The sequence below is a fragment of the Lemur catta genome, chromosome 11, assembly GCF_020740605.2.
Source record: "Lemur catta isolate mLemCat1 chromosome 11, mLemCat1.pri, whole genome shotgun sequence".
In the NCBI taxonomy this organism is placed as follows: domain Eukaryota; kingdom Metazoa; phylum Chordata; class Mammalia; order Primates; family Lemuridae; genus Lemur; species Lemur catta.
In genome coordinates, this window is record NC_059138.1 from 34,028,053 (window position 1) to 34,044,865 (window position 16,813).

Genomic DNA, 16,813 nt, shown 5'->3' on the forward strand with positions numbered 1-16,813 from the left:
CTCAAGATCCAAACTAAAAATAGAATACAACTTTTTTCATGATTTCTGTTTGTTATAATTCATGATGCTAGTTAATAAGATAGAATCTGTCTTTGCAATTATTCCTATTGTTTAGGTTTTCTCGGAAGGTAAAGTATTGTTTCAGTGAAAAAAAATTATCCTAAGTATATGAGAAAAATAATTAAAATGTATCAGGATAATGAAAAATATGGAGTTGAAAAATACTAGTTTTGAGGTGTTCTCTAATGGCTGATTCTCATCCATTTGATGACAAAACATAGATTAAAAAAAGAATATCGTTCTCTCTGATGCAGACTTAATTTCAATATCCATAGACAGATAGGGTCCTGTTTGGTTTACTTATCCTTGCATATTTTACTATAGTTCAGATCCTAAAGAATCCTTAAGGTCCTTGTCATTTCCATTAATTTCAGTTTTCAGTCATATAACAACAGCAACAAACAATAGTCACAGTCATAATGAGCTACATTGCAAAAATTCAGTTTAGTTTTCATAGGTGGTCTTATTTGATTCCCACAATAGTCCTGTCAACATGTACAGTTCTGCCCACTGTACAGGTGATAATGTGAGGCTCAGAGAGATTTAATGAGTTGGTGAAAATTGAAAGGGGTCCTAAGTGAGGGCTCCATTATCAGTCATCTTTCTGTTAGCCTGTGCTGCATAAAGCTTTGTGTTACAGATGCGTATGTACTTGATTGTCCCCTTGCTAGTTGTCAATGAAATGCCTTCAAGTCTAGCCCTGTGTCTTACTCACTTCCTCAGTATACACAATGCTGAGTTTTCTTCTTTGCGCAATGAAATTAAACGATATTTTAGGTCTTAATTAAGACTCTTTTGTAGTTCATAGGCAGGATGATTGGGTTTTCACACTCGAGTGTGAGGTGTGCCTCTCTCAAACCTTGTCATGATGGTGGCACATTACCTGTCTGACATGAAAAAAAAACTTAAGGAAGAAAACTTAATGGTGTATCACATAGCTGATAATGAACTTGTTAAATTGTACTGAAATTAGTTTAGATATTTTTAATGTTTGTTCTTTAATTTGTTTGTTAAGTCTTGTACCTGGTAATACCTTATTTAGGGACCACTTTACCTAATGGTGCCCCCCTTGAGTCACTCCCACCATGTCGTTTTCCTTATGTAGCATTTAAGACCACCACAAATTTCCTTTTTATTTATTGCCTGCTTCCCATCACTTCTACTAGAATGTTAGCTTTATCACAGTAGTTTCCTGTTTTGTTCATAACTGTATCTCCAATGCTTAGCTAGAATAGTGCCTGGCATTGTAGCTCAATAAATATCTACTGAGTGAATGGATGAATATCAGTTGTTTTTAACATAAATTCCCATAATATCATCACAAATTTTTTTTAAAAATTTGCTCTACAAGATGCTCATTTGTGACCCTGGTTTTGCTGATGAATGCTGAGTTTACTCATACAGTTTATGCAAGTGAACTATGAATGAGGATATAAGGCTGGCAAACTGAGAAATAAATGTGTCTATTTATTTTTTTTTTTAATTTGGGAGACCAAAAAACTGTAACAAAACTCACTTGAAAACACTAGCATGTTTAAAAAGGTATAATTAAATATAGATTGTTTAAAAAGAATTATAAAACTACTTCCAGTCTAATTTATACCCTCACGGTATCTTGAATAAATCTGTTGTGAGGAAACTAATGGAGATAGTATATTTTGTTTGTTTATATTTTTTCACTTAAGATGTGGTTTTCAATTGAGTTTTATAAATTATATCTTTAGTAATAGCATAGTGTGGTGAGGGTGTAAGGTATACAGTTTTTTTTTTTTTTTCCCCATTTCTGGCATTTCTACTTGGAGAACAGAGGAAGTATTGTAAATTAGGTTATAATGTGTTCTTAATGTCTGGAAGTGCCACAGACATTTAAAGTTAATGTAAAATGCAATAGCAGCAACAAAAAGAGTAATAATAAACTTTAAGATAACTGAGTGTTAAGTGTAGAGAAAAGTCCTCTAACTGTGGTCCCCAAGCCCCAGTACCAATGGGGTGGGGGTGGGGGGCTGCACAGCAGGAGATGAGTGTGGGTGAGCCAGCAAAGCTTCATCTGTGCTTACAGCCACTGCCCATCACTCACATCACGCCTAGCTCTACCTCTCCCACTCCCTCCATCAGTGCAAAAACTGTCTTCCATGAAACCGGCCCTGGTGCTAAAAAGGTCGGGGACCACTGCTAGAAAATTGGTTTGGTGTGGCTGGAGCCCAAACTGCGCTTGTTCTCAGCTGATAGTGGAAAGTAATTATTACCTCAACAATATGAAATTGCATCCTTAGTAAAGTCTAGATTCGAGTTAAGAATATGTACTGGAAAGTGATACTTTCAGAAGACAGTATACTTTAGGGTAGGAAAACACCCATGTTGTAAAGAAATTCATACAGAAAAAAGTTGATGCAAATCAAAGCAATATCTGCTCTGTGTTAAGATTGGGAAAATATTTTTGGTTCCAAATTTCATCAGAAGGAACTCATTTCATGCAACACATATGAAACTAGTCAAATTTACTCAAAAATTTAACCTTTGCTGCTAAATTCTATAATATTATCTGCAGAATTGGAAATATTTTATGACTCAGAGCTTTGAAATGGACTGCTGAGTGTTTCAAATAAATCTTTGGGAGTTCATTATTATCCAACAAAGTTATTGCTCACTAGATCTGAAATAACAAATCTGTGGCCTTGACATTTAATCAGAGCATGAAGCACATTTATTGAATCTCATATTTGAGATTATTATTCAATAGCTCCCCAATTAAAGCACGCAAATTTTAAAATTCAATTCAGATGAAGTAAAATACAAAATGCTTGTTATATATGCACAGAATTTTTTTATTCATTGCTTCATAATCCACTGCCTTTTCTTCAGAATGTTTATTTTGAGTTTTTAATGAACAAACTAGCTTTAATGTAAGTATACAAAGAACCACCCAGAATTTGTTTATTTATTTTTGAGACAAAGGAGCTAGGAGGTTGAAGCTGCCCATATTTCCCTGTGACTGATCAGTTGAATGTAAATTATTTGTAATGCAATGTTGAAAGGAAGTTTCTACCTGCTCTAGGGCTGGTATTGTACATGGCGCAATTTTACTCATCGACATCCTTTAAATTATTAGACTTTTAAATCTCTTCTTCAAAGTGTGTCTAAAAAGAAAGGAAGAAAAGGGAGAGGAAGGATAGAAGGAAGAAAGGAAGAGAAGCCAGAGAGAGAGAGAGGAGAAGGAAGGGAATTTCTGAATGTCTACCATGATTCTTTTTCACATTCTAGTGAGAGATATTCTAAGTATTGTCTATTCATGAGCATCTGCAAATCACATTGCAGCTTAACTGTCTCCTCTCTGATTTAATAGAAACTTTGATTGTTTTCTAGGACTTACATCCAGAGTAATTGTTTTTGCATTTTAATATAGAAAGAAGTAGATTGAATAAATGCATAACATATTAGAAATGCTATTAAGCAAATGATTCTATGTGGTACTGTTGAGTGAATGTTTTTCTTTAGTCTTCTAACAAAACACAAATTTCTCCAATTATTTTTAAACTGATTGTTCTCTATTGTTGCCCAAGGAACAGTGAAAAACAGTTTGTATGTTGATTCCATTTCTTTGATATGATTAAACAGTGTAGCACAAGACTAACACAGTGTGCAGTCAGGCATTTTCCCTCCAAGATCAGTAAGGGCAGTTTTTATCTGCATCCTTGATACTTTGTATTTTCACACACTGAGACTTTAATTCCTGTTACCTTATTGTTATTTATGTTATAAATCCCTGGTATCTTTTAGTAGCCATACTTTACCAAACCTTGCCCTATTTGATTCTCTCCTTCACTCAAGCCCTTCACTCAAGCTTACAGTGGTGGGAAGGTTCCCCATGGCAGTAGTGGTAATGGTGGAAGACATATCTGTTTTTCCAAATGTTTTTTAAGTGAACCGTTTTTCTTAGATTTCTCAAAATTAGTGAGGTTTCAGAGAGAAGAAACTTACATTATTTTAAGGACTGATAAATTGAGTTCTTTTAGAAGAGTTGACCTTCCCACATCAGACCACTACCTGGAGAGTTTGAAAAGTTGTCAGAGTTGCCATTGAATAAGGAGAACAATGACTTGAGTTTTTATTGGTCCATATTCAGGGCCTTAAATGTTCCAAATACTTTGCTGCTTTTCTTTTAGATTCTAATAGAGAAGTAAGTAAAGGATTGAGTATTCTTCCCATTTTATTTGGCATAGAGGTGTTAATTTGCCTGCTCCAGTGTACACCGGTATTGATATTATGTGTCCTAAGGTCCTGTGCAGCAATTTTGTGAACAGATTATGTTATGTGTTACTGTGAGATTAAGAATATGTTTCCAAGAAAATTAACTCATTTGTACTTTCTCTTGTTTCTGGTCCAGGAAAATAAGCTTGCCCTTACTGGTACATTAAGCATTGAGTTGTAGTGTATTCCTCGATTTGATACATACATCATTGGAGTTAAATTGGCTAAAAGAGCCATCAATGATAAAAGTGGGGATGCTATAAAAGACTATGGCCTATCACATTCATGTGACTTAGGCAATCTGTATCTGTCTCCTTCATATATATATGGATTTTTCCCCTTTCTCCATTTGCATAAATTGGTAGTGTATGTAATATAAATGCAAACGACAGAAAGCAAACCCATTCTTAAAGCTATGAGAAAATAGACCTACTGTAAGGAGCTTTGTTCTTTTGAGGCAGGAGGAACAATAAAAATACATGCTGCATTTGTATAGTAGAAGGTACTCTAAGGGTGTTTTTCCCCCAGTAAGCTAAATAAATAAATAGCCTGTGGCAGTTGCTACAGCAACCCATTTTTGTGATTTGCAGAATAAGGGAGCAAACCAGATGTAAATTGTCAATCAGTAAGTTTGTTGTCATGGAAGATGGTACCATATGCAGTCTCATTTGGTCAATTTATATACTTCTATGGTGTTTTGTTCTCTATGCAACATGCTGTCATGAATTAGTATTCCATTCTTTGGCTGCATACTCTGAGTTCCTGAGTTTTATACATGATGTTAACTGGAATAACTAGATGTCAGCTTCATAGAAGATTGTTATTGCAAAATGAAGATTATTTGACATCTGTTTTGTAATTTTCCAGCCTATTGACAGGCAAATTCTTTAGTTTATTTCATGGAGAAGAATCTAATTTTTAAAGGGCACTTTAAAAGGTTTTTTGATTATTTTGTTCGGAAATACATATTTGCAATCTACAGAGATAAGAATACATTTTTTGTATCAGACTTTTCCTGTGGAAATAGAAACAGCTCTGGACTGGAAGCTTCTGAAAGTCTACGGTCATGACTCTCTCTGTTCTCTGTGTTGTGGCAAGTGGACCTACATTTTAGATCCAACTCACTCTAATAGCTATTATATCTTCAACTCCCCATCCTTTGCTTTTATTTTTCCTGCTCTCTTCTGTCTGAGACTATTCCCTTCTCTCTGTCTTCCCCACTGTTCGAGAAGCCAGGACCCTCAGAATAGATTTTGTCCCTGCTTGTAATGGAATGAGAGCCTGGATATTTGTGTGCATTTTTTCTGTTTTTTAAGAAACAGGGTCTTACTCTGTCTCCCAGGCTGGAATGCAATGGCATGATCATATCTCACTGCAAACTCAAACTCCTTTGCTTAAGTGATCCTCTCACCTCAGCCTCCCCAGTAGCTGGGGCTACAGGTGTACGCTACCATGCCTGGCTAATTTAAATTTTTTTTATTCTTGTTCAGGCAAGGCCTTACTATGTTGTCCAGGCTGGTCTCAAACTCCTGGCCTCAAGCATTTCTCCTTCCTGGGCCTCCCAAAGTGTTGGGATTACAGGCAGGAGCCACCGTGCTTGGTCTGTATGCATATTTTTAATTTGATAAGAAGTACAGTTTACAGTTTACTGGAAATAGATTAATATCTCCTCTCCTCATGGCCCCTTAGTAAGTCCTCACATTTTCCTTCCCTACTAGCAACCTTCCTTTCCCTACATTTAAAAATCTTTCTTTAGCATTTATTCCAAAATGTCAACGATGGAAAAGACTAGGTAGGAGGATTAGTGATAGGACTTTTCTATTATTTAGCACTATATAACACTATTGCTGGCAACCATACTAAGTAGTTTCACATATAATATCCCCCTGATTCTTTAAGATTGATACCAGCATCAATAGAAGTAACAGTGTTAGTTACTAAAGTGACAGCATAAGAATATTCTAAATATACATGCATGGAACACTAGCAACAGGAGTGAAAACATTTTTAGAACAGAAGGTAGAGTTTGGTCATTCTAAAACAGATGAGAAAAGAAATTGTTTCATTCTCTAACATAACTGGATTACAGAACTAAACATTTATGGAAAAATGGGACAAAGAAGAAGTGGGAGAAAGAAAATTGTATGGCTTTTGTCTCTTCCCAACCTGGGGTTTTATCATTTCCAACTCTGCAAAATTGGCTCAAGATGTGAAAAGTAGAGGCATGTATGTGCATGCATGAATAAAGGAAGGAAGGAAGGAGTCCTTCAACAATAGAGGTCATTTCTATAGCAACTTTGGCTTTTGAAAAAGTTGCCTGAAAATAGGCCCACACCCAGAGATAAGAGGGGTATAACACCTGCTGGGGAAGTGAATATGAAAATGTAGCTTTTCTCCCAAAACACTTATTACAGGAGAATCATTTTTCAGGGTTTCCACTTTGTTCTACACTTAACACTAATGTTTCTTATATAGCAAATGCAAATGCTTGCTTTCTCTGTTGCTCTCTGGCACTGTCAGAATGGTGTTCAGTAGAAGCAGCCTAGTGATTAAGGGATTGAACCTGGACTCTAGTTCTTCCCCTACATCTACCACGTCATTGTTTACTCATCTACCTAAAGGTGAGTGATGATAGTATCTATCACACAGGGATGTTGTGAAAATTAAATAAAATAATGCTTTAAAAATTCTTAATACAAAAGAAGTTCTTTGTTCTGCACCACAACAATGTAAAGTAATTGCTAAATATTAATCACCACCAAATTAAGAGTAGTCATCATTGTGATAATAGCTGATGAGAATTTGTTGTAACTTAAGCCTAGTTTAGAGGTAGAGATGTGGGAGCAGAAGGAGTGGTAGAGCAAGACACAGCTACTTGAATGGGATTTGACTCTGATTATCATAAAAGGTTGTAGAATTTTGCTTGCCCAGTAGATTTTTTCAGTTATTTCTATGAAAATTACTCTTAAAATGTGCCACAATATTTGTCATCTCAATTATATGACATGTCTTAGAAGAAGAAAAATGTCATTGGAAACTGGGTGCAAGTAAGTGTGGCTAAACTTAATTTAATATCCTTAAACTGGTTAAGATGTATTAACAGTTGGCAAATGTTAAAAACAATCTAGTGTTTGTGTGCAAGTGTGCATGTGTGTGGGCATACTTGTTGGCATTGCAATAGATAGGAATGTAGAAGTCAAGTTTTTAACTATAAATCTATAAAAATGTTAATATAGCATGTTTTTTTTGAGTTGATAGAATTGGGCAGTTGTCATTTTCTTGAGATGTGGTTATATTTGGGCGAAACAAAGTCTTATAGAGATTGTTAAAATTTAATTTAAAAATTGTTCATTAGTACACACAAGAACTGCTAAGGAAAGTACAAAGGAGAGAAATGAAAACTCTCTGTGTGAAGTCACTATGATAAATGGACACTCTGTAGTCATAAAGAAGCCCATGTTATTGTTAGCAAGTTTAGTATTTTAGCAACTCAGGGGCTTGAGTGCTCATTGTTCTACACCATGCATTCTTTAGGGAGGCAAGTTTTAATAAAAGTTTAGAAAAAACTTGTCATGAGATTTATAATTTCAAATAACATAATTATTTTGTATGTGTTATAAAGATTTTTATGACCCCAGCCAAGTGGATTAGGGCAGAATGTCCTTGTAAATTTGGGGTCACTGTCTAAGAGTATTAGAAGTTTCAAATAGAATACCACAAAGAAGATGGATCATTCTATTTATATTTTGGATAAATATGAAACTCACTATTTTTATGGTTGGCATTTTCTTGCTTATGGGTTTTCATTTAATAATTTCTCTTTCCCTCTCTTATTATATATTTGCCTGATTTAAAAAACAAAACTACTCTTCAGTTAAAATCACTTTAGGGCAAAAATTCAAAACTCCAGACCCAAGTAATTAACATGCTTGATGCAGAGCAGCAGCAGCACATTACTGTCAATAAAATGCCAATCTAAAGGGACATCTTGAAAAGTGACTGGATGATAGTGAGCTGGGCTTCTGCCAAACTCCAGCAGCTAAGAGGTTGTACAAATCAGGACCTTTCACAGGGAAGGCACTGCTGAGTTACTCTACAGAGTTGAGTTTGGGAACTGTTGGTCATCATGGTGCATACAAAACCAGGATTTGATAGGAGCATTTAGTCCAATCTTCTTGAAACTCTATTATCACAGTTAGTGTGCTGTGAAATACCCACTGTTCAAGGATTAAATCACCTGGTTTTGGTTCCAATTGTCTTTAAATAGTGGGGTCTCATTGACCAAGTGACTTAATAGCTGTGAATTCTGTCTCAGTTTAGAGATTCTGTTATGCCAATTCTGACTCTTGTATTATTCAGTGGCATTTGAATGCAAATCCACAGGCAATGTAGAATTCAGTAATTGTGTGTTTGTGACAGATTCTGAGTGACCCTTGGTTGAATTCCATATGGAATGTGGTATTGTATATGAATGTTGGAGCTCATGAACATGTGGGCAAACGGTTTGTCCATTTCTGGTAGATGTTCCTCCCAAGGATACATAATCTAACACCCAACAGACATCATCCGAGAGCCAAGAAATGACTATGGATGATGTACCTTTTTAGACTAGGGGAAGTACAGATAGCAGTTATGTTTGCCACAGTCTTATATTATTACATATTAAAAGGTCATCCTCTTGAATGTTGTAGATCCCTTACATATAAACCTATTCCGGTCTTGGCAAAAATGCAACATAATGTACCCATTACTGTATGAATATTCTCTATAAATGCAAGGAATTGTTTATCTCAAATAAAAATGTTTAACTAAACCTAAAACAAAATGGTAGACAATACACAAAAAGGATTTGAATCTTTACCTGCCAATTATGAAACCTTGTGCAGAAAATCACTAGGGATTTTTAGGTTTCACTCTCAGAGACTCTGAGAGTCTGCATTAAAAGTAGGCACCCAAGTAAGTTTGCTGTAGATCATCACAGTTACAGATATTTGATTTTATTTGAGATGTCATACATACACCATTCTATATCAGTATGCCAAAATTCTGTTTACTGACTATGGATGTATCCATGGTCATTGATTAAATGACCATAATATAACACATCTAAATGAATAAGTGGCAAAATATCTCTCTTCAAAGACTCATGGAAGTCTCTATCAAGTAAAATACAGAGCAGCACACTGCTTTATAATTAAACATGATGATGTAAAAAGAAAGCCCCATGATTATGTGGGGTTAAGAATTTAACACATTAACTGCCATGTGAGTTGTTTAACTCAGGCTAGTTTTGAACCTGTGGCCTCGTGGAGCATATGTAACTCACAGGTCTCTTCACCTTGGGAGCTGCAAGAACTATTTTTCAAGTTATAACTCACATGCACAAAACAATAAAATATAGTTTAATTAAATTACAAAGGATCATTTTGTTTTAAAAGTTTTTATTCTATTGTCATAATAAAACACTGTGGCCCCAGGGAATTTTCTTTTTTTTTTTTTTTTTGCTAGTGTGGCAGTCAATGTGTTAATAATATGCCATTACCTTCACCATGGTGTGGGGAAGGAGTGGAACCCGAATGTGGTGATCAAGGAGGAGGAGTTGCCATTCTAGATAGGAAAAATTATCTTTGCAAATATTTCTCAGTCTGGTAAGCAACATTCAGGGCTGAAAGGATAGGGTAGAAATACTGTTCTATTGGTTCAATTTGCAAGATATTTATGGTCAAGAAAATTTTCCGTATTTCATAACTGATTTCCATTCCCTAAGAAATGATAAAGATCTTAGATGTTCACAAGTCCTTATGGAATTCAACCATGATCATTTTTAATACATATTACACTTCTGAAATTGCACAGATTAATGAGAATGTTTAAGGAGAAAATCTACAAGTAATACTTTTATTTTAGATTAATTGAATTATATTAAGTGTTCATTATATTATTCATGAAATAAGATTATACTAATCAGGTTGTACCATGTGCTAAAACTGGAAAGTTTGATAAATTATTATATAAGCTTCCTTATCTTTGCTGAGCAGCGTAAAGCTATAGAAAGAGCCTGTTATTGGATGCTTCTGCATAAAAAGTCAAATGCTTCCCAAAGGAGAAATATATTATGCTTATTCTAAGAAATATGTGATGTGGAATAACATTGTTTTTAACAGAATGAGCTCTGGAGTTAGACTTTCAGGGTTCAAATCAAGACCCTGACACTAAATGCAGTTGGGCAAGTACTTCCTCTTTCTAAGCCTCATTTCCTTCATGGAACAGAGAAGAGAAATGAGATGAAGTGTATAAAGAGCTTCACCAGGGTCCAGGCTGTCGTGTGTATTTAACAAATGTTGGCCAGCATCCCCCCTTCTTCTTTATCCTCCTTTTTCTCCTCATTGTATTATATGAATATAAGAAATAGCAGGAAGAAGAAACGAACAAAAGTTTGAAATTATACACGTAATTCTTTATCTCTTACATAGAGGTAGGTTATTCATAATGCATAGGTATTTTAAGCCTTTAGCACCTCAAAATTGAATTTAATTTTTCAGTTGTCTAATTGCTTACAATTTTGAAAAAAATCTTCATTTTGAGAAGATGTATGTCGACATGAGCTCTCTAAACCCCATTTCTAATCATTGCAGGAATCCTCAGTAACATTTTTGCCTTAATTTTACATTCAGCTTTTTCTATGTAGGACAGTCAAATTGAAGGACTCCCCTGATAGCCCTTTGAGGAGGTCACTTAGCAAGAAATGCTGAAGTTTTACAAACAGCTGGTATAGAACACTTCTGCTGAAGTTTTAGGTTTGGCTCAGCATTCTCAGTTTGAAAACCAAATTACAGCCTCCATGAATTAACTTTGCAGGGCGGGAAGCTTATTAATACTGAGGTAGATTGATGAATGGCATTGAAAATTGATGATCATACTAGCAGTGAAATAGTATTCAGGCTGTTTTCATCTTCATTGTTTAAAAGAGAATGTAGGAGGAAAAATAGTGTCCACAAATTAAAATTGGATCCATGGAAAGATTGTTATAAATAATGAAATTGGAGACCATGAGCTAAGCTTTGCATTTTTTCTTTGTGCCGCTTATTGCACTGCATAACCTCAGGTAAAGAAGCATGTGGAATCCTCCTTGATGGCACAGTGGTGAAAGAGGACCATAAGCCAGCCGCCAGCCAGTTCACAGGTCCAGCTGTGAACCGAACTGCAAAAATCATTTTAGTTAATGGATAGCAAGATTCAAATATAAATAAGTAACTCATAACTCCTTTCTCAGAAACGAAAAAAAAAGTATGAATGAATCCGGCAAAGAGACAATATTCTAGTATAAGCAGAACGTATAGTATGAAATTATCAGTGGAGTTACTGTATTTTCCTATAGAATCTGACTTCGGAAAGGCAGTGTAGACTAGCTATATCTAGGCGGCACCAACGGGAGGCAGTGTTGCCTCGTGCACAAAGGCGTGTTCTTCAGAGCCAAACTGACCTAGGTTCTTTTTTCCTGTTCTGCCTTTAAATAGTTGTGGCAAGCTACTCTTCTCCTCTAAGCCTTATTTTCCACGTTTGTAATGTGGGGCTAATAATAGTACTTACTTCATGTGGTTGTTATGAGGATTAAATAAGAAAATGCATGTTATGTATGGCACAGAAAATGCTTCTATATAATAAATGAGAATGGCTGATATTTATCACTCCCTTAGTAAAAGACTGTCTAAGAGAGATGATAAGGTCTCAGCTTCCATTGATTTATGTCATAGCATTTATTTTAATCTTTCATTTCTCTGACCATTTTGTCTAACAGCAGCATATCATGCAATTTATTGTGTAAATGTAAAAACGAGACTGATAGCTACATGGCTTTTGCTTCTTTGTTAAAAATAAAGTAACTGATTAAGGAAATGGTAGTTTGGCAGATGCCTCACTGATTTGAAAAAGTTAGCTGCACATAACCTTATGGCACTCTGAGCAGCTATATTTTGTGTAAAAAAATGTGTGGGTGATAAACTAAATTAGGGGAACAAATATGAATTACGTTTTTGGTAAGTGAATGAGTTCAGCTATTCGCATAACGAATTGACATGGTTGAATATAGTTTAGGCTCACATCTTGTAATGGCATTGTATGTGTTTTTCATTCAAGAATTACTATGAATAGAGCTTCCAAGGTTTATATGTTGTTAGAACATATGTATGTTCCATATATGGTGGTCTTTCCCTTCTGTACTACTGCACTTCCTCTTCAATGATGCAGCATTGTGACCTAGACTCAGTTCGCTCTTTGCCCACTCTTTTTTTTGTTCTCAGCGCTTTGGGCACCTGTGGTGTAAGGCTGTTAACCCCATGGCCTTTGTAGAAAATCAAGATATATGAACTGATGGTCACACAAGTGCACGGAGGGAAGTAAAAGTCATAGGAAATCAAGCAAGGGGCCGGGGGGAGGAGGGAAGGAACAAAAACTCACCTAACGTGTACAGTGAACACTATTTGGGTGATGGGCACATTTACAGCCCTGACTCAAGCCATGTATCAAAAACATTTGTACCCCCTTTAAATTAAATTAAAAATAAACTGTAATCTGTGTGGATTATATTGAAATTATTCCTTGCAAATATTGAAATTTTAATAAAGGTTATTGTGGTTCCATGTGTTCTACAGATGTTGAATACTTTTTGTAGAACGTGTTCAGTATTTGGTGTTTCTGAGTGACTGAGTTTTGATAAGAATAAAATTAAACTTAGAGCCCATAAATCACTAACTAACAATGATAAGACCAATATTTCTGAGGCACATGAATATAGTGATGAAGAAAATAGTCTAATGACATGAAGGCCAACGTGAATTTTATCTTTGAAAATATACACGTTTTTAACATTTTTTTCTTAACGAAGGTAAACTGCAAATTAGGTGACAATGTAATTTTTCAGTGCCTTAACCTCTTAGCCTCATGAGACTGTAAGTTTATGGAACAAATATTACTCCAGGAAATGAATCTTCAAAAATATTGGCCTTTATTTCTTTATAGTCATTATATTAATTTAGTAATTTTAGGAAAAAAAATTATAATAAGCCCAAATCAATCCTCTCTACCATAGTGAAAAGCAGTCCTCTCAAATATTTTCTGTAGTCAAATATCCACTTTTATTCATGTCATTCATAAGTGTGAGTCCTAAGCCTTCCTGAAAGCGATTGCTTAGCTCACAGCAGGTTAGGGTGCTTGGTCCCAGAGGAATACATTCTCCCATTCCTGGAGTCCCTGTTGTGTACAATTCAGTAAACACTTCCTCCTCTTTTATTTCTCAGGGAATTGGATCTCAGGGGTTTCAGGCTTCCTGAAATAGAAAATATCACCTGTTGATGCTAAGCCTTTAATTGATTCAGTGGAATTTTGGTGCAGGCATGCCAAAAATTGTGATGGTGCCTTTCCTGAATAGAGTAGCTGGTTGTGGGATGGTTCTCCTTCTGGAAGTAAAGCTCAACATGACAAACTTCAGAACATGTCTTTTATAGGTATTTTTATTCATTTCAAGGATTATATTACTTTTGAAATTCAAAATCTTCCTTAGAAAGAGCTCTCAGAATAATGTAAATGTTTATTGGCATTCTGACTTTACTAGTTTACGAATATAGTAGTGTACTTTTAAATTAACTCGTATTTTTGACTTGTTTAGTGTGTCATTGTCTCCCCAAAACAGACTAGTCAGAAAGGAGATGCCAGAGAAGTTCCTTTTAAGTTGACATTTAATCGAGTGGTGATTCTTCAAGTGACTTTGGGGACTTTGTTCATAATTTTCAGCAACCTGGAAAATCCCTGAATAATTTACTCATTTCATTTTATCCAATTTTTGAGACCTTTGCCAAGTATCTCTTTATCAGCGTGCTAATGCTGTCAGACAAACATATGGATGAGTAGGTAGAACAACATACACTCTTTTTTCCCAAGAATAGATGTTAGTTGTGTTTTACTTATTTAACTCAGGCATAGCAATAGCTGTGATTTAAATTAAGAAATACACATTTTAATTTGCAGAAATCCATCCAGATACAGTGTGGTATGGTACAGAGAACAAAGAATTTGGAAGAGTAAAGTCTGGAGTGGGAGTTCAAGAAAAAAGAGACAGATATTTATTAATGACTTCCAAAATGCCAGGGATCAGTGCTGCATCCATGCTAACTCCTACTCTGTGGGGTCAGAAGACCCTTGCTCCTCTACATGTTAGCAAGTCTCAACCCTCACAGAACATTACCTCCCAATCTTAGAAGAACAATGATGATGATCATCATACACACCCTACTTCACCAGCTTGTTGTGAAGAGCCAAGTCTTTGTTGAAAAATTGCTCTGTAAACAGTTGAGCTCTAAAAAAATATTCAGTTATTATGTTATTTTTTCTATCTCTCTTCTCAAAAGTTTTTGAGTCAGTTAATTACTATTATGTTAAGCAAAATTTGGAGAGCACATTTAGAAACAGAAATTTGCTAAAAAGAGAAAAAAATGGAGTTGTGAAATTAAGGAGGTATAATTGCCTCCACCTACAAAGCTCTCACTCTAAATCTGGAAATGATAAAGTGGGCAGGTTGGAGTAGATGAAGGGAAAAAGAAAGAGAGTGAGAGATAGAAAGAGTGAGTGTGAGAGACAGAGGGATTGCTATCCTGAGACTACATTCATTGCTTCTCAGTGAGATGTATAAGTGAATACGGATCCTGAAAAGGGACAAGGTATATAAAAAGGGCACATCTTAATTGCCTTGAAATATTTATAATGAAACCAAGTAAAAAAGAATGTGGATACTGTCCTCAGAATTCTTAGAAAAAACTTAAAACTTATTGTGGATGATCGTTAGCTGAATCTCTGTTAGGTGAAGGACAGTAGTATTACTATTAAGATGTTTCAAAAACAGGGCAAAGCTCTAATTTTTATAACTCACTACACAATATAGTGGACTGTATCCAAAAGATGAATTATTTAAAATATGTGGGTATTATAATAATTGCTGCTTCTATTACTGAATGTTGGCTTTTGCTTTTAGAGTACTTGATTATCTGGATAAACATTTCCTTACCTTTTGGGGGGCATATATCTGTGAGTTTTGGGGCATTTTTTTGCACATATTTATGAGTTTTTTAAAAATGCTATCTTTGAAAGACTGAGGAGGCAAACTTCTAGTGAAATGCTGGAGGGAACACTCTTACAGGATTCTGTCCTAGGCCTCTCCAATAAATAGCTCTGTGAATTTAAAATGTCTATTACATTACATTATAAAGATGTTAAACACTTCAGGCCTCAGTTTCTCCACCTATTAAATGAGCACATTAGCTACTAAGTCTTTTGCAATTCAAAAATTCTATGAAAACATTTTTCCTTCTTTATTCTCATATGCTGAAGCTGTGTAATATATTTTTATTAATGGCACCATGGAAAAAAAGCCCTCACTTATCATGACCTAAAGATGATTTAACATAATAACAAGCAGATAAATACAAACTTCACAAATATAGTAGAAGGCCTGGTAGGCACTGCACTAGTAGACATTTAGTCTTCTCTGCTAATCTTGTACTTGATGACCTCTGTTTAGCATCTATTGAGATCTTCCATTGCTTCCATAAAGTTAAGAAAAACATTTTGATTTCTCTGTTACTTTTTCCCATGCTCTGATACCACCTACTTTCTTTATATTCAAAGCTGATTTCCTTTGACATTGTGTCTAAAGGAGCAATTGTTACCATGTTCTAGTGACTTCCCAGGAGTCTAACTAGACATCACTTTATCAGAAGGGGAGCGGAGGAATTCACTGAGCTCTATGCAGGACCTGTCTTCAGTTGTTGCACAGTGAAGCTTTCCTAGGTACTGGTTGCATGGCCAATATCAGAGAGCTTTATCTTTGACAGCGCTGATAAGATGTACTGATGTTTTGCCTAGTGTCTACCTGCGTTATTTAGTTTCAGGTACCAAAGAATGATACATAAGTAGCTAAACCCTGAGAACCAGATCTACATGGAACATTTTAATGGGATGCAGATATGTCCACTGTTTTTCTAGATGGGTTGGAACCACATTATTTTAAATTATTCTTTGAGGGCATCCTAACTGAGGCTAAAAGTAGGGACTCATTTTTTAGCTTCCTTTTAGTGATCTTTTCCAGATTCATCAACAGATACCTCATATGTGCCTATGTTTAGAGGCTGCTAATTAAGTAATAACATTTAATTTACGTATTTTTTTTAAAACTCGGGTTACAAACCTTTCTGATCAAATTAATTAGTTTGCTATGAATATCATAATGCCATGTTACATAGGAATGTTACACATGAAAAAATTCAGAGTGGGGAGGGAGTGAAACATCAAACCCATTTTGTGGCAAAAGCAGTAGGTGTAGAAAAAGAACAAAGAAACACTGAAATACAGTTAGTGTATCATAAGTTCATCACCTTTTCCATAGGTCCCTAAATTGCTGGCCTACAAAGCTGGTAACACTGTTTATTAAGCCATTAACAACACAACCACCACCTCC

General features: G+C 35.3%; 1 protein-coding gene and 1 non-coding gene across 4 annotated transcripts in view; both read left to right on the top strand.

The window, feature by feature from the left end:
• The window catches only part of IMMP2L (inner mitochondrial membrane peptidase subunit 2), a 1,016,843-nt gene that overhangs the window by 609,759 nt on the left and 390,271 nt on the right, over positions 1 to 16,813 (top strand). The window lies entirely within an intron of this gene.
• On the top strand, positions 850 to 953 carry LOC123647899. The gene has a single exon (XR_006738425.1). It is a non-coding gene; the product is annotated as a small nucleolar RNA U13 (small nucleolar RNA).